Here is a 27,547-nt window from a genome sequence, read left to right on the forward strand (position 1 = left end):
TCCTCTGAAATGCTGTAACTTTTATTATTAATCAATTTAAATTGAAAAAAGTAGTAGTTCTAAGAATTAAAACCAGACTTCCTTCAGTAATTGAATTCATCAGACTAGTTTCATAAGCAGTAAATGCAACTGAACTCTGTAATGAATCAGTGAATCTAAATTCATGTACAACGGGAGCTTCACAAAGTCTGTATATCACTCATAGTCTTTTCTAAACTATTATCAGTGATGCTCTGAAGGGGCTGAACAAATGAGTTTTCCCATGCCCTGACAGTTATGATGATTCTTAAAAATCTTGACTTCAATTGTTCCCATTTTTGAATATTGAAAGTTTTAAATGTGCTTCCTTTAGAAATCTCTTTCCTCTCCACTCTCCAAAACCTGGAGATACTCTCTCAAAATAGAGGCACTGTTGCAAGACTTGAAAATCACTGTTTCTGCTCTTCGCTAATTCTTGTAACATGTTGTTACATCTTCATTGAACTTGGTGGGGCAACATAGTTTTATCCCCTAATTTGAGGATTTTGTGGTAGGATTAATGACATATACATGATGCAAGCTGTCTTAAGTGATCAGAACATCTGAGGGACCACTTTTACTCTGTGACATAGAATAAAATCAAGATGATTTTGGTTCTTTTTGTAATAAAGACAGTGCATGTAAGGAGATGAAGGGGTGCACTGAAAAGCTGAGACATTTGAGCTTCCTGCAGGTAAAAAGAGATGAACATGTAGGAACTCAGAATAACCCAAAGCGGCAACTATAGTCTCAAGAAGTAATATCATTATTTATCTTCACGTATATAGGTAAAAGCATATTTTCCTAATTTTCCAAGTAGTATTACAGCTAGCTTTTAAATATTGCGGTGTTTGTTCTGATAAATTTTTTCAGTGGGGTGGAATATTGTTGGTGGAGTTTACCACTCCATGTAAAGCCTGAAGAGAAAAAGCAATAGAAGCAGACTTCCAATGGAATTGCATTCTTTCCTTTGCTCTCTGAGGGGAAGGTTAGTAACTGCTATTGCCTGTTAAACACTTGCTTGGTAAAGTTAAGCTGTACTTTTGGTGTGGTACTCACCAAAGGGCTGAGCCTCTGTGGTAGCTAAATGCATGTGGCAGTTTCTAAAGTCTCATCTGCCTGTGACTTCGTTGAGGATGACTGAATATCTGCACTGTGGCAATACTGTGGCAGAGACTAGAAATTAGTAAATAAATGCATTTGGTGTTTTGTTTGGGGTACTTGGCATTCAGTCTACTGTTCTGGAGCTCTAATGCAGTCTTAGCCATCTGCTAAGCAACAGTAAGACACTACTGAATGGTAGAGCTTTTTGAGCTAGCCCAGTCTTCAAATTAGCTGGACTGCTCTTTTTGACTTCGGAGTTACTTTAAATAATGATTTTGCCCTCTGACATTTTTCTCTACTAAATTTCACTTAAAATTATATTTTTCTCTTTTGTTCAGTAATTTCTGCTGTAAATTTAGAATATGGTGTTATGTGGTAAAATATGCACATATGCTGCTTAGGCTGAATTTGAAGGTCTTATGACCAGTGTTTTTATTCTTAATACCTTAAGAATTTTCTGATATATTAAAATATTTTTTTATTAATGACACAAAAGGCATTGTTGTTATTGCTATTGATTATTATTTTGTTGATCAAAACCATGACTAATAATTTTAGCATACCCTTGTTTATCTGAATTTTCCACTGGGAGATTTTCTGTGGTCCATAAATAACAAAGATAAAACAGCAGCATAGGGATTAACTACATAATTGGATCCTGTAAAACATTGAGTGACCCAACTTAATAAGATATTTGGCTGTCTTCTGTTATCTTTTTCTGCCTCTGGTTTCTGATTCTTGTGGTCTGTTTTGTTTTCTCCCAAATGTTACAAAGTATTTTTTATTGTTTGTTTGGTTTTTTTGTTTGGGTAGGTTTTGGGGTTTTGTTTGTTTGTTTGTTTTGTTTTACCAGAAGTAACAGAAGCAATAGGAGTAATAGAAGTAGAGATTTTGGGGTTTGGCAATCTCTAGTTGTATTAAGTCTCCCTGGCACTTACTTGACTATGAAGTCTAGAAGCACTTCATTGAAACTGTGTAAATTCTACAGTGTGTAGCACTGTGAGAAACAAAGATGTGGTAACACAAATAGTGGTTTTCTTAGAAGGTGATACATGACTCAGGGATTTTTGGAGCTTCTGAATTCATCTGTGCTGTGCATTAGCTGAAGCATCATTGCATTCTGTTGGTTATTTTGCTTCACCCCAAAGCCCCTCTCCTGTACTCCTGCTTTTCAAGACCGAGTAAACATTACTTAGTCTTGTGGTTCCTTTCTCAATTCTCCATACATTCTTTAGCATCTCTGTTTAGAAAAGGGCACATTGAGAGCATAAAATAAAATTCAGCCCTGTCAGTTTTGGCTGAAAATTATATTACAGTGAAGCTCTCTTCTGTGAAGGGACTACGATGGTTTTAGCACTGCAACAACAATGACAGCTGTAGTCCAAGTTTACTTATGTGATTTCTTTGTAAATATATTTCATAATCTGGTTTATTTGCAAAATTGTCTTGCTTTAGGTGAAAATACATTTGTAAATATATAATCCTATTTTCTCCATACATTTCCATTGTGGAAATGGAGACAAGCTAGAGACAACAGGTGAACATGCCCAAATGGATTAATCTGTAAGTGTTGCACAGTAAAAATTTTATAAAACTGTATATTCCCAGTGCATTCCAGTGCCTGCATCCTTGTCACCATGATAGAACATAATCTAGTAGTTTAAAACTCACTCTGATGCTTTGAGATTTTTGGTTTTATTCTATGCATACTGAACTAAAATGTAACACGCCTTGTAATCAATACTGGAGTTGAATTTAGGACTCTGATACTATAAAATATTTACTTGAAGAAGCAGAGATGCATCAGCTTTTTCACAGGAAGCTATGAATAAGCTAATGAAAGAAGGGAGTACACTATAGCCACTATTTATGTGGTAACAACTGCAGACTTGAAAAGCAAATGCTAATAGCATCTTCTGCATTAGTTATGCAACAAAACAGTACTTAAAAATGCACATTTAAAATTTAATTTACTAATATGCTAAATTTTGCAAGTTTCTAATCTTTGTTTTATTTATAAATCTCAAAAAAATCAGCAACCGTGGCATTGTGAATTCTAGATGATAAAGAAAAGGTCAAATGTGATAAAATAAATTAGTGTCCGTACTAGAAGCACATAAAAGTAGAGCTAAGCAAAACGTCCCCAAGCTATTTCTGCTTCCCATAGGTGGCTTCTGTAAATACAGAATTTTATATTTATCTTAATTTTTCTACTGTTGAATCACTTGCACATTTTCCTTTGCACTTCTATCCATATTTGTCGATGCTTCTTTGAGTGATTTAAGCCTATGAAAAGATGGAGTTGAAAGACTCCATCTACATCATAATGCCAAGAAAAAGGGGAAAGTGGATAAAATCTTCAAATGACAAATAAGAAAGAGAAATCATGTCTTAAAATGGCCCAAATGGACTTTCTATGCCAAAGTATGGTAACATTTAGGCATGCTGTCCCATCAGCCAGGAAGAAGGTGATGGGAGTTTATTCAGTATTTTTTCATTTTTCTTGGATTAGCAATTTTACAATTTCCAAATAAAAGATCTCAATTAGACATGTTTAAAAATCCAGTCAAAGGTTACTGCCACAACAAATCTAGGAGTGAATTAATTTCATACTGCAATGCCATCACTGAAACTGCAATCTGTCAGCTGCCTCTCAGCTATTTGTTTTGTCCCCAAACTGCAACATTTCAGTATGTTCTAATTTGTTCCAGAAAAAGAGGAATGAAATATATTTTTTCTTTTTCTATTTTTTTTGCTTTTAGGCATAACTTTTTTCTCTTTTCATAATCTGCAAATGCTATTCCTCAAGCATACCCAAAAGGCAATATTTCTAGAACCGTAGATTTAATCCAACTACTGGAATATCTGCTACAAAGTGCTGCTGATCCAGGTATGAAGTGCTAGGTTATGGAGGGCTGCTCTCTTTTCCTGGTTCTGATTACTGGGTCTGATCACTGGGAATACTGTACAGCCCTGAAGGCTGAGAACAGAGGTTTATTTTTACAAAAAATTGGCTTCCTCATTCCTTTTGAAGGGTTTCTTCCAATCCATTGATTTTCTAAATAATAATTAAAATCCCCAACTGGTCAAAAGGTCTTGTAAAGTTTTTCCAAAAAAATTTATTTTGGTTTCAATAATACTTCCCTATTTCAACAACATATTGTTAAATTTCTGATTTCTGGCTGGCTGGTATTATGAAACACATTGTCCTTTCATTTTTATTATCTCATGTTTGTGCTTGCTAGCTAATACCAAAGTATGGGAGTGGAGGATTTAAAAAAAGTTAAGCTGTTTTTAAATAATTCCCTCCAACTATGGTTTCTAGAGAAAGTTACCTTAGATTACACCAATTTTTCTGTCTTCATTGTGAATCAGAGTGTGAGGAGAAACTTGTCCTTTGCTGAAAAAATATATGGCTTTAGGAATGAAGGAGTCAATTAGGCAATTTAATTTAAATTTGTAACATGTTTAAATATCTTAATTATCATTGGAAAGATTATCTTAGTTATTATTTGTCTCTTTTCTGATTTCAGAATTCAGTTCTAAGGGCTGTCTGAGGGTAGTCTCTAATCCTTTCATATATAATGTTACCTTGTCCTGTGTTGCTGTATGCTTTAGTAAGAAAATTTGCTTTGGTTTATTGAAGCTCCTATGTTTGCACAAATAATGGCTGTCTTTTTCTTTCAGATTATGTCTCTGAAAATGAATGACAAGAGGGTATATACTTAATTTCTGAAGTAATAGCAATCTTTTTCTTACTTGCTAGAAGCAAATGAAACACTAATTATAATACTTACAGTATATGGGTGCAAAAAAATTCCCCAGTTTTGGGTGCTTATAAATAAAAACTTCTAATTTTTTTTTTACTTGAAATGGTCTCTAATCTTGTTTTGAAGTAATATGAGCTCAAATTTTATTGCTATAATAGTGGTTTTGGTTGTTCTGAGTTGTTTCAGAGGGCTGCCTTCATAAACATTGCCATTCCTTCCAGCCAGTCACAGCAGATTGCCATGTGTGCCCTGCAAATGCTTACCCTCCAAATTGCAAATAAGTGATATCCCAATATGGCACCGCAGAAAAAGATACTGAAACCATGGAACAAGTATCAAACTGCTGTTCATGAAAAGCTGTCCTCGTATGAACCACAAGAATTCATTCTATGTCAAAACAAACAGCAGAACAATTCAGCTCGGTGACAGATTTGGATATCAGCTTGTATTGTTGTTTCTCAAATTGTTGAACACAAGAAGAGGTTTCTGCATTTCTCTGTCTGCAGCTGTGTCACATCAGCCCTCTGCTGTCTCTCTCGGTGCCTGCCCGTTCAGAGCAGACAGAGCACGGTGGGTGGCAGGAGCTGGAGGGCTGAGAGGTGCTGCAGAGGCATGGCACAGTGCCCCAGCTCTCCCTCTGCCTGAGCTGCTGGCAGGGCAATGCTGCCAGGGTGGTGTACAGCCCTTCACTGCTCATCTCTACCTGTAACTTTGCCCTGCCTCAGCTGAAGCAGATGTTATAAACAATTGGATTTTTCTAGTCCTTTCCCAGTGAAGTAATAAGGCAGAAACAATTGCCTGTTCCCCCACTTACGCCAGGCCAGGGCCTTGGCTGCGTGTGAGTGGCACTGTGTGAAAGAGGGCGTTTGTTCTTGGCTTTGGAGGACCTTCCTCTTGCACACTGAAGGGAGAATTGTACAGGTCTGTGGAGACAAGTTTTTAAAATTTTTGTTGGCTTAATGTAAACACATGTTGGAGATACTAGGATGTTAATGAGAAATTTCTCCACCCACGTACAGCTTTACAACTGGCTGTGTAGCCCAGAGGCCTAATGTGTCTTAAACTGCAGAAGTTCTGTAACAATCATTATTCTGTGTCAGGACAAAATTACCTTGTAGGAGCATTGCATAATGTCTGGTATATTAATCATTAGAGATATTTTTGCAGCACTCAATTATATTTCGAAGGCTGGGTTATGTTCTGATCTTTCTAATAGTCACATGTAGAGTACTGAAGCCTCCATTATTTTATAATAAGTAATGCATATCCAACAGAATAATGCATTATGCACATCCTCTCCTATATGACTCTAAAGGTCAGCTTGTAACTTGAATATTTTTGTCCTCCAGAACATTTCACTTTAAGGGTTCATTAGAAATAACTTCTTTCCCCTTTCAATATGTTCTAACAGCAGGCTATCACAGTACCAAGTTTGACTATTTTATTTTCTACAAAGTAAAATTGTGTGAGCCATGGCCATTGCACACATTCACTTACAGTTATTAATTTAAAAGCATTGCAGGATCAAACTAAGCCAGCTTTTACTGGAAGGTATGACAAAAGTAACAGCCCAAATGCTGCAATTTACTTTGGGTAGATGTTTCAAATTCAGATGTAATAACAGACACTAACAGGCACTGCCCTAATTTATGGATTCTGGCATTGCCAACAGGTGCTTAGTTCTTAGACTGATTGCTGTTTCGTCAAAAAAAAATGTACAAGTAGACCTTTATTTTTGAAGTGTGGAACCCTGCAGTAAGCTTTAGTGATTGTCAAAAGCTGTATCTCATTTCAAACACACCAAACTCTTGTATTTAGCAGTGGAAAATATTTTTTCCAAAGCTATTGACTTAAAGTTTAAATATCTTATCCTGTTTGAATTCCCAGGAATGCACGCTCATTTTCACAAGCAGTTTGATTTCTGTGGTATTTTAATTACTATCCTATTCAGAAAACACGTGCAGAAGTGAGAAGAGGCATGTTTTGCCTGTGCAGTGATTGCATGTGCATTGCATCTGTGAGCCACAGATTTGCCCAAAACAGCTGATGGGAACCATGCACATGAGGTCCAATTATGTTTAAAGAATCAGCTTAACTTTGAACATAAAATGCTACCCATAAACTCAAAATTATAATCTTATTGTTACAATTTTGCTCTAGAAGTGTGCTACTGGAAAATTGAAGCAGAAAGTAAAGCCTGTACCTTAACAGGCCAGCCTAGTAAGATGAATAAAAATGTTGGCTAGGACCCAATGTAGTTTTCTTTCAGTAGGAGGAGTGCCTCTGGCCTTTGCTTTCTCAAATATTTAGTGTCTAGGTCTGAAGTGGCTGTTTCAAATGCTATACTCTTTCTCTGTTGTTGTTGAGAAGCTCCTATTTGATAGAGCTGAATTATTGTGATGGGTTAGTCTGGCAGAAAACTGGCTGGAGGGTTTTGTGATAGCTTTGGGGCCAGACCCTAATCAACAGGCCATATGTTTAGATCCTTCTCTAACAGATGACTGTGCGTGCACGCTCCCAGGTGCAATGTCATTGGGATTGTATTTGCAAACATAAACTAGTGACATTCAATTATGTTCATAGGCAATGTTGTAAAAGCCACAGAGGAAGTAATTTACAACACTAGCACAGTATGCAATTCTTTGCTTATAATCAATTTTTCATTATATAGGAATATGGTATACTATGTTCATATTTGTTTTTCTAATTTGTTGAAAGAGCTGATAATGTGTAAAGTTTGTCCCTTTCACATAGCTGACATTTGAGAAAGTAGTGGGCCAGGAGAAATTGCTAATAAAGCAATATCAATATATTTTTATGAAGTTTTAATTAGAAACAAAACCCTGAACCACCAGTGTTTGGGCCAGTTCCTGAGATGCATTTTACTTACTTTTTCTCATGAAGCATGTATTGTGCTGCCAAAATGAAGTGGAGCCTGCATGCACCACATAGCCCACTGCAGGTTTGCTCTGGCTGGCATTTTGCTGTTTCTTTCTATCTGGTTAATTTTCCTTCCTGAGATAAAAAAGAGAATGCCAGTTTTTGGTGATGATTATTCTATTGAAACTAACAAACAGTTTTTTGTGGGCTTTGAAAATATTTAGCAGGTTGGATTGTTTCTGTAAGTATTCAGATTAGGACCAGTTTCTAGGGACTAATAGCTCAGTGGACTCTCCAGTCTTATTTCAGCTTACCCTGGTACTAAAGTTTCTTTTTTCTTTTAAACATGCAAGGAAATTTTAGTTACCCTTCTATTGTGGGGGTATCTGATGATAGAACTTTTAAGTTTATCAAGTTGAAAATATTGTCAGCAGCATATTCAGCCATTGTGCAGTTCTTAGAAATAAATAAATTAATTGTATTACTAATAAAATTATTTGTTTAGGAGGTAATAAATTTATTCTGCTACTCTGACTTTATTTAACAAGTGGGTTTTCTTTCTATGCTCTCTTTACTTGGAGGACTCATGAGGCCCCTTAAAGATAATGCTGTCCAAGCATGCATTATGTGTCTTTAAAGAACTAGTTGCTTGGAGAGTTCATTTATCAGCATTGAGGTTGCACTAGGGATCATACTCTGAAAATGACTTCAGCTGTGAGTTTGAAAGTGATATTAGGCAAGACATGAGATGTTCTAAGGGAGAAGCATTGCACATTGCAATCCAGCTTGAGGGGAAAAAATGGCTAGCATGAGCTTGGGAATGGTAGCCTGGTCTTGAGAAGCTGATACACTCATGCAGGCAGTATCTCCATCTATTCACACCTACTGTCTGTCACTTTTCTTCTGGTGAAGATTAAGCCCAAGCAAATCTAAATCGAATGAAGAAAATTGAATCAAGTAATTGCTTACAAATAATAAGACTTTTCATATTCTCTTAACAAAATTGTATTAAATGTTCTCTCTCTTCTTTGCACGCATACATTTTCCAGAAGATTTGTATATTAAAACTCATGCATTTTTACCTGGTGTTATATCTAATCATATTATCATATTAGATAAATTATCTAATTTCTTTTTTCCAGATTTTATCTTCTCCTTTGATTTAAGTTTGTTTGATTTAACAACCTTTACCTTATTCTCTGGTAGCACCAAAATATATTGTTATCCTTTTTTTTTTTTTTTTGTGATGGAGTGGCAGACTGGAAGATTTGAAAAATAGCTAGAAAAATAGGCTCAGGCCTACATAAATACATTATGAAAATTGACATCCTGAAGTATAAGGTCATACTGTAATGGAAAAAAAAAGAGAATAAATATATTAATATAAAATAATAGGAAATTTTACTTGGACCTCTATTTATAGACTTTGCATGTTGCTAGTTAGTTATATCATGGCTTTTGTTCTTTATACTTTATCTTTTAGACTATTTCAGAGTGAATTTTCTTTTGTAATGTAGAGCATGTGATTTATATAGCAATTCACAGATGCAACAGCAAAACATTGAGAGAATAGTGATTTCTAAATATTCATATTGGAAAGCTTTATTGAACTTCCTGTTTTCATTGGAATAATTTTATATCAAATTACAAGTATAATTTAAGAATTTTTTTCTCATTTTGCGAGAATGTATTCACATACACGTCTGACTTAATACTCCAATTGAAAGCAATGGACATAAGTAAATTTTTGCCCTCAGACATCCTAGCTTAGTGTAGCAGCATGGAGTGTGTTGTGGTGTCTTGGTCCTTTGCTCATCCTGGTGATTGAAATTGCTCAGCTGGGACTCAGAGGTGTTCTGCCATACAGACAATAGCAATTGTAGCAAGTGTTAAACATGAGCTGCACAAAAGATATAAATTTTTAAATTTCTCTTAAGTTTATTTATAACCACAAACAGAAAATAGTTAAAACTAAAACAGGAGAAGCATTTTCTGGGATTCACAAAAATATAAATTAAATGTACACTCCTGTATTTATAAGTTAGAATAAATTCTCTGTCAGTGTGCAAACAATGGTCATAAAGCTCAGAGTTACCAAGAATAAAGCATCATGTCTTGATAAAACATTTGTCTACCCTGCAGCTTCCCAGTGAACAGATGACAACTATATTTAGCAGAGCTGAGTCTTTATTTTCCAGTTTTAGTCAAGAAATTGGACAAGGCCAGGGAAACACAAGTTGAAAGCTGAGAGTAATCCAATCCTTACCTTTGCCTCTGAAATCTTGCTAAGTTTTGACTACCATCTTATAGTGTTTGAACTGCTCACTTAGGAAATTAGATGTAGAGCAAATTGAAGGCAGGTGCAGCTACTTATCATGTACAGGCATAGTCACCTCTGTGCTGAAAACATGCAAATCAAATTTGGAAGTAATAGCACTGGCTCGGCAAACCATGGGATCAGTTAAAAGTTTGACAGGGAAGAATGTATGTTTGTGACATGACTTGCCCCATGTTCCAAGGTCAGCATTGAAACCATAATTCTACTCGGTGGAGCCATAGATCAATGAGAAGATGGTCTCATAAAGAAATTGTGTCAGGCAAGGTCATCTTCCTCTTGTCTGACTTCCTGGCCATATAAAAAGCAACTCATAAAATGTTCACTGTACATGCTCTTTGAATGACTCTTCAAGCAAAAGAGATTAATGACTGAAAAAATAATCACAGCAGTTTACTCAATGAATAAATGCTGAATAAATCTTTCTGCTTAAAGGATGACCATGAACAAATACCAAAGTATTTAAAGTTAGTCTGTATTTGATATTTTCTGAATAATTTTAAGAATAGCAAATCCATTCCTTTCTTAATGCTTCCTACTCTTTATTGATGTTGTACTGAAGATTAGTTGCAAGTGAAATGTGTGTTATTGATTCCCCTTCAGACAATGTATAACATTTCAAGTCAGGTGGGATTAGCATACCTTTGTATTGTGATAGATCTGCTGTTTACAGTATCCCTCATGCTCCTATGGCAGCTAAACCAGGTGCTCAGGAGGGCTGCACCAGCAGGAAAAACACAGCCTGGGTGTCAGGGAATGCCCCTGCCTCCTGCCCCGGCACCAGCTGTGCTGCCAGGGCTGGACAGGGCTGCCTGCTCAGGCTGTGTGTGCAACACATCTGCTGGGGAAGCTCTTGGGACACCCAGGAGCACCCAGCCTGTGGGAGAAGAACTGCAGGCAAACAGCAGAGAAAGAACACTGTTTGTTTCAGATGTGTGTTTTGGCCCATGTACCCGACAATGTGTGCAGGCCATGCCTTTCTAACGCCACACAGAAAAGTTTAAACTTGGTTTTTGCTGTGCTCTTGAGAACGTATACCCCTGTCCCATTTGATTTTTCATTGTGGCAGCTCTGGCCAGAGGGTTTGAAAATTCTGTTGTGTTGTTCGCTCCAGAATACAGTGCTATTTATTTTGAGGATTTCATAGGTGCATTTAAAATCAATTTTATTCAACATATTTTGGTTTGTTAATGCCTAGAGTTGCCCACCTGTTGCAGTATAACTGGGCTTCTGTTTCAGTCTGCCAGAGTCATGGCTAGGCAGGGCAAGAGAGCAGGGCCATATGTGGGCCCTGAGGAGGGGCAACTTTGTTTCTTTCCTCTTCTCTTTAGGCTTCAGTTCTGAATTTATTAACTCAGAATGGTATGAGTGAAAATAAGTAAATCTAACAGAATAAAAAACATAATAGTGCCATAAAATATTTTTTTTGCTAATATAATCCACTACTTTTTATTAGGTTTTCATAAACTCAAACTCCTCTGTTAGGTTCTCTCACAAAATTAGAAGGGCTACTTCAGCACCCATCTTTACATTTTTGTTATAGAAGAGGTTCCAAAGTCTCCAATAGGTAAATAATACATGATAAAATCTACTGAAGTTATAGAACCCTTGACTAGTACTTTTCTTTAAATATTAAACATTATTTTTGAAGTTGTTTGAACTATGTACAGTTTCACACAACAGTTTTCCTGTTAGAAGGGAAATATGCCATCCTCAGCCAGTTTTTTGTTTGATGTCCACGAATACTAATGCTAGTAGAATCTCTTATTAAGTGTAGTAGTTCAGAATAAACTATATGCAAGCTCTGTAATTATTAAGTTCTGAATGAAGGGAAAGGAAAAACTTATGAGCTAGAGTTGCAAACTTCGTGCTTGGTACTTGCTAATGCAACTCTCAAAATCATCTGCTTTTTTAAAATTAATTGCAAGACAACTTAGGCACCCAAAAATGTAAGTGTTTAAACATAAATAGACAAATCTCCCTTCTAAATATATTTTGAAAAAAAAATTCTCTGCTATAAAGCTTCATTTGATACTGCTTAAGGGACTTGTGGGGCTTTCCCTGTTTTCCTACCTGGCAGTCTGTCTCAGCCTCTGAAATTTGAGGATAAGTTCTTCTGGAAAACAGAGTTAGGACAAAGAAAAAGTAAGTGCTATAAAGAAACTTTCTGTAAGATATGTGGCTTAATAAAAGCTTGATTTCAACAGAGTGCTACAGCAAACACATGCTGGGCTTCCAACCATCCCCTGTCTCTGAATGCTTCAGTGACACAGTCGTTTAACTCAGGGGTTTTATGTGCATCCAGCAGAGGCTGTCTATTATATTGATTTTAGAAATTTCCTATTACAATATTAAATTCCTTTGTCACATCTAAATGGTTGGTTCTTCAGCTATTTCTCAGACAAAATTCTTATTATTTGAAAACTGGAAAAACTCCAGAGCATAGTTTATTCATACTTTTGGAGCTGGATTCTTATTAGCTATATTTATAATGAACTTACAGTAGTTATACAATGAGATTTATGAAAAACAGATTAGTGTATCAATGGGGATGGGGAAGGATTGCCATTTTAAATATAGTCCAAAGTCTTGGTTGAATGCAGAACATAGTGAAAATTAACTTATTTTGTCAGCTTTTCATAAAATTAGGCTAAGTACTAACTACAGGTCTATGAAATACTTTGTTTCAGAAAAAGGAAAGAAGTATTGATTTAACTGATAAGAAGAAAGAGAGCTATTTAATATTAATGTAGATCCACCATAATGGGATGTTTGTAGATTTGCATGCATACTGATAGATGTAGCAGCTCTTAGTGTGTCTCTGTAGGATTGGCTTTACGCTTATGCTTCAGAATGAACTTGTTCTTCTGTGCTGATTGCTGACCTCACCTTTCACAAAAGATTTCTTCCTTATGCCAGCTGTGGGATGCTCAGATGCTGCTCTGCTTGTGCATTGTAAATACATACTGTGTGTAGGAGAAGCAAGTAATGGGGTCTGTGTCAGGGGGTCCAGTACTAATGAAATTTGTGTTGACATGCTAAAATCCCAAAGAGAAACAGAATGTAAGTCCCAGATTGCCTGAGTGTGTGTGATGCTCTACATCCTGTATATCACCAATAAAGTTTTTCAGCACTGCTTCTAGGATACCAATAGGTAAAAGAAAAATTGTGAAATTAATCTGTGAAATTAATCCAACAAAAGAGATAATATTTTGATTCCAATGCAATAGTCAATTCTAACAAGGTTAAGGGAATACAGATATACCTAATATATTTTTTTGTTTTCTTTTACTAGACAATAATACCAGTTGCCAAGCTGTTAAACAACCTCCAGAAATGCTATGTCAGTAAAACCAGCTGAGGAAGAGGCCTGTATCATTTGAATTATGAACGGGACATGAAGTGGGTTTGACTGGACTGTCATCATCTGCCTCTGTTGTGTACGTTGTTGTATGTTTTCCTTATTTAAACTAAGTTTTTTAAATTAGTTTTTCAACAAACAAATTATGAACAAAAAAATGTTTGCATCATTCCTTTTCCTTCCCTTTCCTGATGAATCATAGAGAATCAGTGAGTTACATGGCAGCAACAGGAAGTACAACTTTTTGACTAGAAAGAATGGGCACAGGTAAAAAGCTGCAATATGAGTCTCTTCCTTAAGAGAAATTTATTAAAAAGACACTGACAAACTTTATAATATCAAATTAAAGTATGATTAATTTGTGTTACTTTAAGAATAAATTGACTGAAGTATTTGTGTAACTTTATTATAGACATCTGAAATTAATCTTTTGATAAAACACTTTTAATTCTCCTTTGTTCTCATTATTTTGGCTGCTATCCCCCTCTGTGCCTCGTTGGCCTAGAAATGACTTGCAGTGTCTATTCCTCTTGCTGCTGCTCTTCTGTTGAGTAGTACATTCACTGCCTCACTTTTACAGTCTCTTCACAGCTCTTTTCATAACCAGTTCAATTATAGTATGCCCAGATTTTTTTTCTTCAGTAGATTTCTAATTTTGGAACTTTCAATCCCCAGCCAGTAGAGTAATGAAGACTCCTTGGTCTTGTAACTGATATTCAGAGTAAGAGAGTTAGCTAGTTATTTTATGTATTCACTGTGGGCAAAAACTCATCCCACGCCAAAAGGCCTGCAAAAGGCCCCATCATTGCTGAAGCCCTCAGGGCCTTATTCGTCACTTCATTTTATGTCAGCCTAAATCACACTGGAGAAATACAACTGTGGATCAGTGAATTTAATTCAAGTACTAAATCTTTACTGAGAGAACTTTATGTGGGTCAAGCACTAGGAAGATGAGGAAACAATTTCCACCCTGTGAACCTAGGTCAAAGAGTGGATTTCTGCATTACTTTCTACTCTGGACTAGCAGGGACTGTTACACTGTGCCACTTGCATAGAAATTTGGGTCACTACACATTTAATGGAGAATCTCTGACCTATTTCCAGCCTTTAACACTGGGCTATGTTGGTCCTTGAAGACCTGAGTTTAAGAAACCTCCTCTGTGGTGCATGAGGGTGGAGAAACGCCTTTCATGCTTAGCCTTCCATTTAATTCGTCAAATATCAATGTGAATAGTAAAGTATATTCTGTGTGTACTCTTAAAATTGATACCAGCATGCAAGCCAGCTCTTGGAGTGAGAGGTGACTTTTTAGGTGCACCTCTGGACTACTTTAACTATTAATAGTAAAATTTTAAAATTATTTTGCACAGACTGCCATAGACAAGAATTCAGTCTTATGAAAAGTTGCAGTATTGCCATAGCAACACTGTTTACTGAATGTTCTGATTAAGGCAAATGAATAGCAAAATAAGTAACAGAGCTATGGATGAGCACTTTAAATAAACCTAAATTAAATAATAAACAGCAATAGCAAATGGACACATATGATGAATGTTTTTAGTACTTCTAAGGTAATTCAGAGTGGACTGGCTTTACAAAGATCAAAATCCCTGCATTTAAGATTCTGACATACGAACCGGAATGAATGATCAAAATTTGTTGGTGTCAAGACTTTACAAGAAGTCTGTTGCACCTCTGAGTAGACCTTGCAATGTTTTATGAGCTGAATGGAAAGCTGTTACTTTTCCTTAAATATTGTTTAGAAATGTTGCAGAGTAGCTCGATAATTTGCATTAAACAATTTGCTGCAGTGGAGAGTGAGCTTTCTCATACAGTTCTAACTCATGAAAATGTTTCTGAAAGATCAGGACTGAACAATCTGCAGAATGCAGATCTCCATGAATAACCAAACAGGGTGATTTTTACAGCAGCTGGGAGCTGCTATTCGACATAAACTTTCAGGTAGGTGCCAGGTAATGCTCTAAAGGGGAGTATAGGGAGAATTGCTGAACTCCATTTTAAAAATATCAACAGAGGTAGAAAATCTAGAAATAGCAAAAGCTATATCTGTATAATCAGGCAGGCACAGGATACAAATCTTCAAAATAATGGACAGAGGAGATCACTGACAATTCTATTTAATGAGTCCTATGTCCTTATGTAAGGACTGCCACAGAAACTGTTGAAGATGTGGAAACAAGAGCGTCCACATGTAAACAAAGGAGTTCAGTAAACTCAATGAACTAGAATTTAGAAGTCATATGGGATGTTACTATTCCACTTACTGTCTGTATGGGAGATGTGGAGGAAGGCATTGTCTGCTGAAAAAAAGAAGGAAACTCAGAAAACAGGACCTGCCAAAATGACATCAGTGTTTTAGGACTTTTCAAGAGTCAGGAAGACTCACACTCTGTGGGGTAATTTCAAAAATGTATCCCTACAGAGCCTTCAAATTACACTCACTCCCTCTAATTAAGAAAGCCAAGTGTAACACAACAACAGATAAATCTAGGGCCAATGTTAAAATCTAGGCAAAAAACCTACCATTACTTTGGCATGGAAATGAATGACCATCTGTATACTAGCAAGAACATATATCATTCATTTCAAGACCATTAAAAAAACCACAGCATGCAGAACGTAGTTGCCACTTTCTTACATGAAAATATGCCACCCATACTCATATTTAACACGAAAATCATGAACTATTTTGCTAATTAACACCCTCCTACTTAATCTAAGACAAACATCTGAACATTCTTTATCCAAAGCTGTCCTGCCTAACACTGTGCTGAGAATGCATCAGGTAGATAAAAGACTAATTGTGAAATCCTGTTTGGGTGAGACTTAACAATTAAAATCACCAAATAATGCAAAATGTGTGTACACAATCTGCAATATCCACTAATTGCTGTTAATTCTGCTTTATATTTGAGGTAATGAAAAATTACTTCCCGTAAGGATAGTCACCACTTTCAGGGCTAATATTTCTTTTTATCTGTTGGTGATACCACTTGCTCAGAGTTAAGGTAGACCAAACATTTTTGCTCTTTGAGAAAAAGCATTGGAACAAAGAACCTGTAGAAGGCACATGTACATCTGGATATGGTGCAGCTCTCAGAGGTATAGAAAAGCAGGAATTCTTGGTACAGATTTTCTCAGAAAATGTTTGCTTAAGCTCATTCCACGCCTTGTAGATCAGTACTGATCCTCTGAACTTAAAATAGAATGGGATCTCTTGTGCTGGCTAGGCAAAGGGGCCAGTTGTGACTCAAGCAAGGCAAGAGGACTTCAAAGAGCACAGCACTCTAGTGCCAGGTCCCAAACTTAGACACCTGCAGGGTGTTTAGTTGGGCAGAAGCTCGGCAAGCCCAGGCATGATAATTCCCCCTCCACCTGAGAAGGCTCTGCTTTCGTGGTCTCATTAAGCAGCAGTATCAGAGAAAATGTGCATTACTTTTGCAAATCCATAATTTTGGAGCCGTGTGAGTATTATTTCACCTCTGGAAGCAATAACCTACTGGGCTCTTTCAGTCATCTTTATTAACAAGGTGGCGTTCTGACTTTATTGCTCTCTCTCTCTCTCTCTCTCTCACTGCATCTTTTTTATCAGGGAGGGTGAATTCAGCCCTTATTTAAATTAGGGTCCTGCACAGCTGTGTATTCACATGGTCTTACATACTGGAAGATGAAATCACTGAAATTCCTTTTAAACCCCATTGCTCCATAAAATTCATGCTTATACAGGTAGCTGGGGGCATGACATAAAGCTGATTTTGCAGCACTTAAGGGCTTTTGATAATGGGAAGGGGAGAAGGGAGGAGGAGAAACTTTCATCTCCTCACCTCTGTGGCCAGGGACAAAATAATCAAAAGAGTGATTAACAGTGCAAACCAAGCAGGGCATGGCCATGCACACAGTCTCCAGTGTGGTTCTGGTGGGAGAGGGTTATGTGTAGAAGTCAGCTCCATAATGCAAGTGTGAGCTTTGTTTTTGTTGCAGAGGGTTCCTTTGCTTTGACAGTCTTTTAATATGCAACCACTCTGTTTGCTGGGATGATAAAAGACTCCTCAACTTCCCCCTTGCCTTTCTTGGTTATCCTGTGTCAGAAAAGCCTTCACATCTATCAGAAAGAGATCAATTCCCAATGTGGTGAGAATTATTCTAAATCCCAGACTTCAGCAGTTCTCTGTTTTTGGCCTTATAATAGGTTTTTCAGTGTCCATGTAAAGGATGAAGTGAAACTGCTATTTAAAACTGAGAAAATCTTATTTTTTACAACAGTTAAGGGGTTAGTCTCAATGAACCAGAAAAAGCAGAAATCTTATTTTTCATTCTATTCTCTCACTTGCTTTTCCTGCTGCTCCTCATTACTCAGATTGCTAAACTCTTATTTGATGATAGAAAGATCCGTGACCTCACCAAAACAATTTTTGTTAACTCAAATCATTATCTTGTGACACAAAGTCAGACACATCTGCCATTGCTCACATTCTGGGTCACCCTGCAAACATCTGATTATGATTTGATAAACAAAACCATTCCTCCAGTGATTTTTTTACAAAGGGGCGATGAAGAAAGCCTGAAAATGCTGTGGATTTTAGCTGCTTTTTAACCACCTTTTTGTGGTAGATTATGATACTGAATAAGAACCATTCACTTAAAAAACAAATAAGAAACAATTTAAAGAGTGAGTCTCTATTTTATTAGTAAAAGTAATCTGTTAGAATGTCCCTAAAGATACTCTGTGATTAGTTTTCACTTTGCAAAGCAGCAATTTAATATACTGACTACTTTTTTCTTTTGAGTGAATAGGATGATGGAGGTATTTCCCAATCCTCTTTAAAATGAAAGTAGTTTTTTAAATGTAATTCCTATCAGGTTTAATTAAAAAACCCCAAAAACCAAAAACATCATAAGCTGCATATATATTTCTATATACCTACTGTATTCTGAAGTAGAATTTATTCCATGCATTTTTCCTAAGAGCCAGTCTCCTCCATATATTGTTAGTGTATTTGGTTTCTTGTTGTTCTCTATTCACCTCCTAAGAAGACCCTCTACACCCTCATGATGATTCATCTCTTTGCTTACCTATTTGCTGTTAGCATTTTTGTTCCCAAGAATGTGAATAATGGTAGATAGCAGGGTTTGTGTCTCATGTTTCTTCTCAGGAAATCTTCATTTTGTGGGCAGTGTATCTGAGACATGTTTTCCATGGAATTTTTGTACATTGTAAAGTAAAGATTTACATGTTATGTGTTCTTTATTCTGAAAGCTTTAAATCCTCTCTTTACTGTAGCTTTCAGGATTTTTGTAGAAGAAATCCACCTCAGATGTGTTGTCTATAATTTTGCAAGTGTGGCAGATATATAGTGTACATGGAAAACACATAGAAAATTATCTGTTCATGGAGAAGAGTTGCATGTTTAATCCCTATGAATTACTTGTTTACTTAGAGAAGTACTTTGTGGCTTGAGTGACCGTCCCTTTGCATAGTAATGAGTATAATAGATTCAGGTACACAGATGAAGGCATAGCTGAATTATCTGTGCTTCAGTGTGGGAACTGAAGAAGTGTTTGTTTGTTTGTGCAGTTCTCATTCTCTCCTGTTTTGACAGGGAGATACCTGCAAGCACTTAGTACTTGCAAAATGCCTCCAATGGCAGTTTTTCCATCTGACACGCTACCTCTTTGCAGGTCTGTTGAATACTTTGCACCAGCCAGCACACTGGTGCTGTAGCTGAGTGTAAGCAGTTTTACAGGTTTTCTGCAGACTTTTATTACAGCTGTGACACTGGATTGATGGACTGTTTCCATCTTGTTCTCTGTCAATTGTACACTGAAAAGAGAACTGACAGTGTGATGGATGCATGATAGTGCCACGTTAGAGAGAGAGCTACTGCAATAACAGTGGTTTAAACCCTAAAGTGCCTTTAACCTCATGCAGTTGCCTTTAATTTATTTTAATCTGAAACCTAACAAAATCTAACACTACAGAGTAGAAAGGTGGGGAGCATAGTGGGTTTGTAAAGTAATGTGAAAAAAAGATGACTGTCGTTCTTGGAGGTCCAATTAGGGCAATTCTGTGCTTTAAAGCAAGAAGTCCTCCAGGAAGCTTTCAAAAGAGAGAATATTGTTATGCTCGAGACAAAGTCAAAGGTTAGCCTGGCTAGAAAGAAGATGTACTTTCCACTGAGGGAGAAGGGGAAGAAGGGCTTGCTCTGTCACAGCAGGGAATACCCAGGTCTTGCCTGAGAAACAGGATGAACTTGCTAGGGAGCAGGCTTTTGGAGGCTGTGTCAAAAGGAATGCTCTCTGAGACAAGCCAGCATTTCCTTTGAACACGTAAAGGTTTAAGGTTTATTTACTGTTTCAAAGAACTAGTGGTGTCTTCTCTAGAGAGATGAGAGAAAGTAAGAGGGAATACTTGCACTGCTGTTTTAACCTTTGAAATGCCATCAATGATTTTGTTAAGTTAGTGGTTTATTCCTCAGCACAAAGGGAGAGCTGAGGGTCCAGGACAGCTGCCAGGACTGTGTGTACAGTCCTGAATGTGCTTCATCTGCGTGGTGAAGTGAAGAGGCTCCTGTGGCAGTGAGCAGGGAGGGGTGGCTGCAAAAGGTCTCCAGTGTGGATGTTCAGCTCTCTACCTCACACCTTGTGTTATCCCAGTGTTGAGATGAGATGGACCAGGGTCAGGCTGATGGAGAATGAAACCTATTAAATTAATGACAGCCTGCTAGGATACTTCAAGGGGCTCATTCCCATCTAAGTATCTGCATAATGGAATCCCTCTTTTTGTTAAAGTTTCAGAGCACGTAGTTCTCTGGTGTGGTCCTCAGAGCCAGTTGCTAGAATGGAGCAAATGCTACAAGACAGTGATAATTCAATTTTTAAGGTGATTTCATTCTACTTTTTTCTATTATTTTGACATACCTGCTTCTTTTATTTTGGGGAATTGCTTACCTTTTGCTAAAGGACAGTGCAATAGTGATCACTAACAGGAAGAGCAATGGAAGTGGCCAGTTTGAAAGAACACAGGATGATACAATTGGGAATGAGGGCACATGGAATTTCACTCTTAGGCTCTGTAATCAGAGAACTAAAATGTACTCTGAATGGCATATTTAGTCAAAATCCTCTTGAACTATTTTCTTTTTGGATATGAAAAAAATTTTGTATGCATACAGTCGACCCCAATAAGGATTTGAAATTGCTGAGTAATACACACCGGTAGATATTTTTGATTGATTTGTAATCAGCTAGTAAAAACAGAAGACCATGAATTAATTGGATTCGCCAATCATTAAAGATTATCAACTGAAATTCTTAGGCTGGTTTTGGATTGCATCTTAAAATTATTCATAGCACATAGTTTTCTAATAGAAATCTACTTGATGACATATTATTTGGAGATGACAATAGAATAAACATGGATTTTACCCACATGGGTAGACTTTTATTCAAATGCTAGCTGATCATGTTCAGCTCTAGTTTCAGTAGGTTCAGTTCAGCTGAAGTTAGAACTGTACCTGCTTTTATCAGACCTGTACTTATCATGGCATGACTAAATACATAGATGCTTTAAATAAAAGATGAGATGCACATCCAGAGTCTTTGAATAATATTGACAAAAAGTGGAATCGATCTTGAACCAAGCTGGTGTTGAAGTGAGATCTTGAAGTCATGCAGGGATCATAAGCCTTTGATAGCACAGTTAATAAAGGAACAGAGGGTAATGAATCTTAGTCTCTTGAAGCTGATGACATGGAAAACAAAGCTAAAAATACAGCTGCTAAAGTAGTGTGAATCCTCAAATCCTCAAAGTGTTTTTTTCTTTCTGGATCATACTCCTGTGACATAAATTGGCCCAGGGGCTTTTTATAACCCAGAGGACTACCAGAAATCTTTTCAGTTGTGTATTAGTAGAGTAAGCCTTTTCACAACATCTAGTATTTTATTTGATAATGAAGATTTTAATATACATATATATATATATCTATATATACACACACATACACAATTTTGGATTAGAATAAAGCTAATCCCCTGAGCAAGCATTTTAATTTGTCTGAATGGTTTCCCTTATTTCTGCTTCTTTAATTTAAGCATAATGCCTTTGGTATTTCAACAGGATACAATAGGATGCTGTGATCCATTTTAAGTAAGATTCCATAAAGAACTCATAGTCTTTTTCTTTCCCAGAAGTTACTTGTTCTGTTTTTTCTGTATGGCCTGGTATTTATTGAACAATTAGAAATATCTTCTGTGTCAACATTCACAACATTAAAATTTTAATTTGCAGGGAATGAAAGAGGTGCTGAGTCAGCTTTTAGAGAGAAAAACAAATAATAAGAATTATCTCAATTAGCAGATGAAAAGGGAATATGGGAAAACCTCTAGACTCTAATGAATTAAAATCCACATAATTTTAATAATTACTTATCCAGCCTAAGCTAAAGTGAGGTGATATAGTACCCCTGAAATCTGTAGCAATATTACAGTGTACACTAACAAAGAAACTAAACCAGTGTTGATAAAATTAGAAAGGATTTAATACAATTCTAGTTCACCATAACCTGAGTTTTGTGGGCATGAGTTTTAATGGGTAGGATAAGAGCAACCCTACAGGAAATGCTGTCTCACTGAGAAACCACATATCCTTCCATCCACTCTTATCCTCTCGAGCACTGCTGTGCAGCCTGTACTGTGCTAGCAGTAATGAATGCTGCTCACCTGTTGATTTAATTCTTCTCACTCCTTTTGGATTTGTCTTCTGGAAAATGCTGTGCATTCTAAGATTTATCTTTAGCATTTTAATTTCAAATACATGACAATGATAAACAATGCTCAGATGACAGGAATACTGATACATGTTAAGTTTAACTCTGCTTTTTTTGGCCTGAAAGATTTTTTTTCTCTAGATTCAACTGTTTATAACCACTTCTATCTTTAAATTACTGATAAACTGCCTTATCTTAGCAATTTTTTTTTACTTTGGAGGGGAAGGTGTACTTGGATCTGACTATATCTGCCTCATATTGACTTCTCTCTTGTGTAGAATTCTTTATGTCCTTGGATATCTGGCATTCATGAGAAAGAGTGTAAATCCCTGTGTAATTAGATGGAAAACATCTAAAACTCCTCTAGTCAACCTGGAAGTGCTGCACCTGAGAAATCTAATATCTTCTAGACACCAAAATTTAAAAAGCAGCCAACAGGGAAGAGGACCAGTTACTGGGTTAACTGTTTACAAGAAAGGGTCAAAGAATTGTGTTCATCCTTGCCACAGAGATTTGAGCAAAGTTAACAGGACTCTGCAGGCGCCAGGAGAGCAGAACTAATCACTAAAGAGTATTTTAGTTTGAATGTCTCTTTGTAACTTCTAACACAGAACTATGGTAAGCAGTGTGTTATTAATATGAGTTTTGAATAGAAATTGGGTTGTTTTTTCTTTTGTAAGAGTCCAAATATTAAATATTGAAAATGACACTGAGACTATGTAAGGGACCGAAATGTTTAAGTTCTTAAAAGAACAGGGAGGTGTTTTTTGTAGTAAAAACTTCAAACCTTCTTTTGAAGAGAGAATTGAGTCTTGTGTATACTAAAGAGTCTAGCGCAGTCTGGGACAGACTGAGTCAAATCTGTTTGCTAAGGGAAGAGATGTTTACTATATATGTAAATGGGGGACTTTAGTTTTGTTCAAATAGTAAACAGATCATTAATGATAGATAAGGTATAGTTATCAAGGACAATTCTAGAGTCATCTACAGTGTAAATTCAGTTGGCACTATTTTCCTTGTTACTAAGCCAAATGAGGTAATGTACAATCCTACGGATCTGCTGCCCGGCCTACAGTCAATACATTTTCTTTCAGTTTTCAATAATCAAAGTTGCAAGGTGAAAAATGAGTCATACTTTGTTTCCTTTGTACGGGCAGAATTTTACTGTGTTTAAAAAGCTTTTCTCCAAGTGAAATAAAAATGTTTTGTAATGAAGTGCATTCCACTTTTGCCCTGAGGAATCAGACATGGTTGGGCAAACATGGGGCATCCTCAAAAATGAAGAAAAAATATTCCCTGTCACTGTGGGATCCCCCCTTACCTGTCTGATCCACAGACTAACCGTGTAAGAAACTTTGTCTCAATATTGTGCTGTATTTGCCTAAAAATGGTTCCAAAAAGATCCCTAAAATTATTAGCTGCATTACTTATTTACTTTTAAATTTGGTGGGTTTTTCACTTCACAGATCACAGTGCAAAAGATTTTATCTGCCTGTTCAAGAATAGGTAGATTCTATTAAAAAAAAATTAAAGCATAGAGAAGATACTGTCCTTTATGTTGCATCACCAAGAAATAATATTGATAGAATGCATGTTCCTTGAACACTGGCATCTCAATTAATATAATTGCAACAAAACACAGAATGTGGAAAACCAATAGGAATTTTAGCAATGGGAGCCACTTAACTCTTTGAAATAAGGATCGATTTGCAGATCTAACAATCAGAGAGAGAGTAATCTTTTTGACATTGAACTGAAACATATTTGGCACCAAAATCACTAAGAAACAGCAAACATCAAACAATCCTATCTTTTGAAGTTTTCAGAGTAGTGGCATTTTAAGAGAACACTGTAGAAGCTCCAACATTCAAATATACTTTAGAGTAAGCAAATACACAGGAAATGTCACCCAAATACTAAAGGCATAGAGCATCTCCAGACCATACAGACACTTAGTGTTCACATTATTTATTTTTGAATTGAAAGGATTTTTTGAAAGTGAACTATATTTTTTTTCTGGTAAATACAAGTTCTCACAGTGATAACAAACTTGCTTTATAGGTAAGAATTTGAAAAATGAACTTCCTCAACAAATGTTTGTTATATATCCTGCAAGGCTAAAAATCCTATTTGGTGTTCATAGGTGAAATCCTTTCTGAAATGTGAGAAGTCAAATGCTATGATTCTAGCTTTAGACCTCGTCACTCAAATAAGCTTTTACTTCACTCAGTTTTAGACAAAGTTTCTCACTTAAGCTGCAATGTGCTCAATTTCTTCTGTGTTGATTTTGTTTTGAACATGTTCAATTTCTTATGTGTTGATTTTGTTTTGCAGACAAATGTGAAAATTTGAATTAGCATAGGAATTATTCAAAAGCTAACAATGAAAAGATACAACTAAAGTGCTGATCACCAGCTCCTGCTGGCTTTAAAGTGAAAATATTGAATTTTCTGTCACAAGATCACTGTACAGAAAGTTAATTACTGTATTGTAGTGACCTTATTACACTGCGGTGATCAAGAATATTTGCGTAGCATTTGTGAGTCTTGCACTTTTGTTGTGAGAGATTGTACAATTTGATTTACAGCATCTAAAACCACTGCTGGTGCGATATAGCAGAAACATATGACACTGCTATGATATTCCTTAAATTTCAGTGGTGTTCAAAATAGTCACATAAGGTAAGTGGTTTGTTATCACTGCCATAAATGTTTATATCTCATGGTGACAAATGTCTGGGGAGTGCAGAGTGTGTAATTTTAGCTGCTCTCCCCAGCCAGGTCAGTACTTTCTTTATCTCTTGAAGGCCCCTAATGAATGACTCTGCTGCCTGGGCAGGACCCACACTTTGCTCTAACTGGCCATTGCTAAGACATCCCTCACCAAAGGGGGCTGGCCCAAATCCCACATCTCTGTTTCTGATTTAGATTCTATTCATGGCATATGAAAATGTATTCAATTATCTTTTTATCCACCTGATATTATGGGATGCATTTAAGAGAATGGCACTTCCCCTGCATCAAGGCAAGTGTTAACATGTGTTTCCTGCATTCTCTTTGATGCTGTGAGCAGAATTTGGTGAATTCCTGCTGCTAGTAAGCATCAATTGAATATTTGGTGGAAGGCCCTTTAAAGGAAAGGGCAGCTGTTTGTTCAGCCCGTCAATTAGCCATATGCTATTTTTTCATTTTCAGACTTCTGTCTCTGTAGTTGATGTTCTAGGCAAAATGGAAAGGTCTCTGATCATAATTAAATCATAATCTCAGCTCTGAATACTATCAGCAAATGAAACATACTGCTTCACATCAAATGTGCAACAGTGTGATAAGGATCATTAATCGAAATAGGTCAGTTCTTAAAAGCCATCAGTTACAACACATTGTGTTACAAAAATGTGGTACTATGAATCTGGTAGATTCTGGGGAATAGACCACATTTGTACATGCATCACAAAATTTGTATTATCTCTACATTAACCACTTTTCCCCCTGTATAGCAATAGAGTGGGACAACATCTTAAAACATTAGCATTTCCAATAAGAAATAGTTTTGGCTACAATTAACTATCTAATAAAATAATGTTTTTTTTCATACAATGGCCTGTTTAAAATTAATAAAAACTTATTTTTATTTAAAATATTTTACTTACATTTGAAATAATTTTTCACCATTTAATTGTGTTTAATAAAGGAATAACTATCACATTCTGAGCACTTAAATAAAACACTATTCACACTGAAACAGTATTTTATTTTTCAGAATTTTCAGTGGTCTCTATATAGTCTAATTTTTTTCACTATTCTACTATGATAATGAGACTGTCACTTCTGGCGGACTTGAGGAACATGGGCATGGCCTGATAATGACACTGAGAGAATTGAGTCTCAGAGGTCTAAATTTTATGATAAACTCTTTTTCTCTGTTTTTAATACATGTACTTGAGAAGGGAAATTTTAAGCAGAACTATAGCCCCCTACAATTATATGTAATTTCTAAAATTTATGTGTTCAGATGCTAGCAGGAAGTTATAATAATTAAATTAATGAATTTAGGACTAAAGTTTTCTATGAAAATAAGTTACTGGTTTTTATATGTGTCTTCTAATATTATCCTAAACTTATGGATATCAAGCTACCAACAGGCAGGGAAAGCCTGTGTGCTGTACAGTTCCTGACAGCAACTTCACTGTGATTTTGCAAGCAAACAAACCTGCCATGTTTTAGAAGGAATTAATAGCTGTGCTAGGTAAGTGTTTGCAAACAGCAGCTCTTCGCAGGAGCCTTTTATAAGGCTTATTCATACTTTTTTTTTGTCCTAATAGTGTATAAATCCCTGCCTCTTCCACTAAGGTACTCTTCAGTTTATGGATTCAACCAAATGGTTAAATAAATGTACTTCCCAGTCCAAAAACACCCTGTCATGACAGTGGAATTCCTCCAAAAACTCTGTGTCAAAAAAAAAATCTCAATTTAATATCTTCTTTTTTGCTTGAAACAGTTCATTATTCATGATGGTGTATGGACTGCATGTAGAACTTGGCTTAGGCATGCTCCTTCCACACTTGGGTCTCTAGTGAGCTCTTAAAATGGCCTTTACACATTCATGAAGCTTTTCATTACAGTCCTGTCCAGTAACAGGAGTGATCAATCTCTATCATGATCAAATGACAAGGCATGTGGAGCCTGCCTCTGTTTAACCAGTTGGTGTCATGTGTAGGGTTTTATCTGCTAGTTACATCTTGAATAAGTTTGTGTTGGGGCACACTACATTCTTCTTGGACGTTTTTCAGAAGCTCTTTTACAAGGCTGTGGAAATAGGAACAGATTTTTTTCCTCCCTCCCTTATGAAATCACTTTTTTTCCCCTTGGATCTTTAGCACGTGGAGATTAAATGTATATCTATAGCTGGGGATATTCACAAAGTTATCATGTCCCATAAGTTTATTGTTTAGATCAGTCATGTCCATTCCCTGCTTGTTGACATACACTTGACTATTTGTATTGACATTTGTGGTCTGCATTATATTAATGGCTATGATTACCTTCCAAGATTGTTACATGTAAGTGAATTTGTCCTCTCAGAGGTACTTCTTCTATGTCTGTGTTGGTTTTGCAGATTCCTGTGCTTGCTGAGAAAGACATGACTAATGATTCAGAATGATATATAACCTGATAAGCTGTCAGTGACAGATATACATTACATGTGCTAGCAGGAGTCCAGATGTCAGTGTTATAGGATACTATTCTCCCTTCAGCAGCCCTTAATTGAGATTCAGCTTTGTTTTCTAGAATTT

General features: G+C 36.4%; 2 long non-coding RNA genes across 3 annotated transcripts in view; one reads left to right on the forward strand and one right to left on the reverse strand.

Annotated features, from left to right (window-relative positions):
- The window catches only part of LOC135305149 (uncharacterized), a 333,233-nt gene that overhangs the window by 192,218 nt on the left and 113,468 nt on the right, over positions 1–27,547 (forward strand). For both annotated transcript variants that reach the window (XR_010366425.1, XR_010366426.1), the window contains one exon: positions 13,403–13,547. This is a non-coding gene — a long non-coding RNA (uncharacterized LOC135305149). The remainder of the gene's footprint in view (positions 1–13,402; positions 13,548–27,547) is intronic.
- The window catches only part of LOC135305152 (uncharacterized), a 53,270-nt gene that overhangs the window by 7,741 nt on the left and 17,982 nt on the right, over positions 1–27,547 (reverse strand). The window lies entirely within an intron of this gene.

Source organism: Passer domesticus, chromosome 7, assembly GCF_036417665.1.
Source record: "Passer domesticus isolate bPasDom1 chromosome 7, bPasDom1.hap1, whole genome shotgun sequence".
NCBI classification, from domain to species: domain Eukaryota; kingdom Metazoa; phylum Chordata; class Aves; order Passeriformes; family Passeridae; genus Passer; species Passer domesticus.